Source organism: Lynx rufus, unplaced genomic scaffold, assembly GCF_022079265.1.
Source record: "Lynx rufus isolate CCGP_SWC_20201006 ecotype Redwood Valley unplaced genomic scaffold, mLynRuf1.p SCAF_10, whole genome shotgun sequence".
In the NCBI taxonomy this organism is placed as follows: Eukaryota; Metazoa; Chordata; class Mammalia; order Carnivora; family Felidae; genus Lynx; species Lynx rufus.
The window spans coordinates 45836127-45839680 of NW_025814824.1; the positions used below are offsets into that span (position 1 = coordinate 45836127).

The 3554-nt window shown below is 46.2% G+C and overlaps 1 pseudogene; it reads right to left on the reverse strand.

The window, feature by feature from the left end:
* Positions 1 to 2625: 2625 nt before the first annotated feature.
* On the reverse strand, positions 2626 to 3070 carry LOC124525741 (ubiquitin-conjugating enzyme E2 variant 1-like; annotated as a pseudogene).
* Between the last annotated feature and the right edge of the window lie 484 nt (positions 3071 to 3554).

Here is a 3554-nt window from a genome sequence, read left to right on the forward strand (position 1 = left end):
AAGTAGAATGGACAATGAGATGTAGTCCTGCAGACCTTCAATGTTTAAAGGTCAGGCAGAGGAGAGTCTGGGAAGGGCATTGAGGCAGAGTGGCCAGTGCAGTTGGAAGGACACATGGGGACAAGACTTGACCATGAAGGGAATACGGGTCAGGGTGGTGCTTTGTAGGGCAGGTGTGGATGAACTGTCCCCATGGACCTGCAAACAGATGGGGCTGGTGGCCTTAGCATGGTTTTGGTTTAGTGGAATTAATGGGGCAGAGGCCAGATAGGAGACTGATTCTGGGGTCAAATCTCAGTGAGTCATTTTTGTTCAGGACCCATAGACACATTAAGTTCCTGGGAGGAGGGAGAGTCTCCGGGCACCTGACAGAAACTCTAGATCAAAATATTCCAGCTCTAAGAGAGCTTTAAGTCTATTATTGTGTCTATTTGAAGATGAGGATTGAACTCACTTAAAGGCAAAAATAGATTGGGGCTCTTGGGTGGCTCAGTCAGTTGAGCATCTGACTCTTGATTTCTGCTCAGGTCATAATCCCAGGGTCTTGGGATCAAGCCCTGTGTCGGGCTCCGTGCTGAGTGTGGAGCCAGCTTGAGGTTCTCTTTCTCTCTCTCTCTCTCTCTCTCCCTCCCTCCCTCCCTCTCTCTCTCTCTCTCTCTCTTCCCCCCGCCCCCCTCCCCTTCTCTCTCTCTCTCTCTCTAAAATAAATAAAATAAATAGATATTTTGACAACTCCAAGAATGTCACCACCACTTGAGAAGCTCCAAAGATGTAGCACCAAAGATATAGCACACAGACCGGCCTCCCTTCATGCTTTGAAAACTCAGAGAACATGTGCCGACTACTAGAAAAATCTCCCAGAGTATCTTCAGCATCTACAAGTAGTGGCCTTCAAAGGCATGTCAGTTCATCTACAGTGCCTAATCACCGCCACTCTTGCCAAGATCCTGATACTCCTGATTTATTTGTAGTAAGTAATTAATTAGTTATAATAACATGCACAGGGGTGCCTGGGTGGCTCAGTTGGTTAAGCGTCCGACTTCTGCTCAAGTAATGGTCTCATGGTCTGTGGCTTTGAGCCCCGTGTCGGGCCCGGGGCTGACAGCTCAGAGCCTGGAACCTGCTTCAGATTCTGTGTCTCCCTCTCTCTCTGTCCCTCCCCCACTTGCACTCTGTCTCTGTCTCTCTGTCTCTCTCTCTTTTTTTTTTTAGAACACAATGAATCGCTTTTATTTCGGTATGCACCCACATCTCAGCATTTAGTGGTCCTGAACAGAAAAGTGGAAAAACGCAGCAATTTGCCAGGAAGTCAAGCCCGCCAATTTCGGGGATCCGCTGTGCACACCGAGTTCTTTTTCAATCCCTGCTGAGGACCGTGAGAAACAGCAGCACCAAAACCAAAGTATGCACTGAATTCAAGGTTCTTTTTGTTCCAGTTGCCACATTCCAAACTAGACCCAAATGGATTGCAAGATGACCACATGAGAGCCCTGTGTAAAACTTTTTCAATTTTTAAAAGCAAAAGCAATTACAGGAAAAGAAAATTCATTCAGAGGGATCGTGTGTGCTTACAAGTGTCTTCTGTGGCCTTTCTCCAAGTTTAACCACCAAGAACTTTGAGAGCTGGCGGGTGTGAGTACCCCTGGTGACTGTTCTTTTCACTTTATCAGAACCTGAGCTAAAAAACCGCATCAGCTGATGATGACAGCAGAGGGTGGCAGGGCTGGGGACCCAATATTCATTCCCAGGCTGGTGGAGAGTGAGTAAATGTGGTTCCAAAACTAAATGAGGGAAGTCAGAGACGCTTTCCAACCTTATCTGATGGCTTCTGGCCAAAGCAAGGAAGTACTGTGGAAAGTGTTGGGTGGTGATGGTACAAAAAGGGAGTTGAGGAGGAGGAAGGAAAAAGCAGCACCCCTCAATTAAGGTGGGGGAGAAGATATGGAGAGAGCCCTGAATTCCTCACCAAAGGCCAATTTCAGAGGGGAGCAGAGGGGGTTACAATCTATGCTTCGGCCAAGGGTGGTGGTGGAAAGTTAAAAAGGGACAATGGCTTGGGGGGGTGTGGTGGGGGGCATCATTTAAGACTTAAAAAAAGCAGGGGTGCAGCTGGAGCACCCACACACACCCAGCAGTAGTCCCACAGGCTGTGACCTGAAACCTTCACACCTACTCTAGCAAGCCAACCCAAGCTGAAGGGCTGTTGCAGGGAGGGAAGGAGAGAGGGAGGGAGGCAGGCAGGGAGGCAGGGGGAGGAGAAGGGGAGAAGGCAGAGACCCCAGGCCATGTAATCAGCAGCAAGGTGATTGTGTGATGTGTCTTTTCACAGTTGAGTTAGATGTGCCCCACCAGTTATGATGGGAATCAATTTAAATACACTATCTTGATCCCCGAAGTTCAACTATGTGGACAGTGGTTACACTTGACAGGATGATTTGTTATAGCACAACTTATATATTTTAGATGGACAAAAAAATTAGTATCGTTTCCAGTATCTTAAGATAAATTGCCTTTGAATGGGAGCTTCCTTTCCAGTACTTTGAGGTCTACAAGACATATCTAGAAAACTTACTACTGTGGAAAATGAAGACTGCTTAAATCGAATGGGGGGGGGAGGGGGAGGGCCTGTGGTTTTTCTTTTTGATTAATTGCTGTAACACTGTCCTTCGGGCGGCTGAGGGAGTTTCATGTTTTCTTTAGACATCATTAGGTGCCGGAGCTCTTGCAGGACGACTTTGATGCTATGTGAATTCTGCCATTTTGCTAGCACTGATATGGCTCTTGGGTCCACCACTCCATTAATATTAATTTTTGTTACAAATCTTACAAAGGGGGGGTGCTTCTGGGTATTTAGGTCCACATTCTATTTTAAGGCTGTATATTTGGTTTTCATAAATTGTTCTCGGAGGCCCAATTATCATCCCTGTCCATCTTGTAAGTGTCAGTCTTTGTCATCTTCTAGACCCCAGCTAACTGTGCCATCTCCTACTCCTTTCTGGCCTTCTTCCAGTTCTTCCAACAGTCGAAAGTTGCGAGGGACTTTTACTCCCGAGCCCGTGGTGGCTGCCATCTTGCGTCGCTGTCGCTCCTGTCTCTGTCTCTCTCAAAAAAAAAAAAAAAAACATTAAAAATTATAAAATGAAATGTGTCAACATTTGGATAGACGATATAATTCAGTGAACCAATAATTTCCAAATGACCAAAATCATGCAGAGGTAAAAGATTTATTGAAAGAGGGGGCACCTCGCTGGGTCTGTTGGTTAAGCATCTGACTTCGGCTCAGGTCATGATCTCACAGCTCATGAGTTCAAGCCCCGCGTCAGGTTCTATGCTGACAGCTCAGAGCCTGGAGCCTGCTTGGGATTCTGTGTCTTCCTCTCTCTTTGCCCCTTCCCCACTTGTGTACGTGCGCGCTCTCTCTCTCTCAAAAAACAAAACAAAACAAAACACAAAAAACAAAACACATGCACATAAAAAAATACAAAGGGGAAAAAAGCTTATTAGACAGCAACAGAAACAAATTACTAACAGGGGAAAATTCATTCACTGTATTT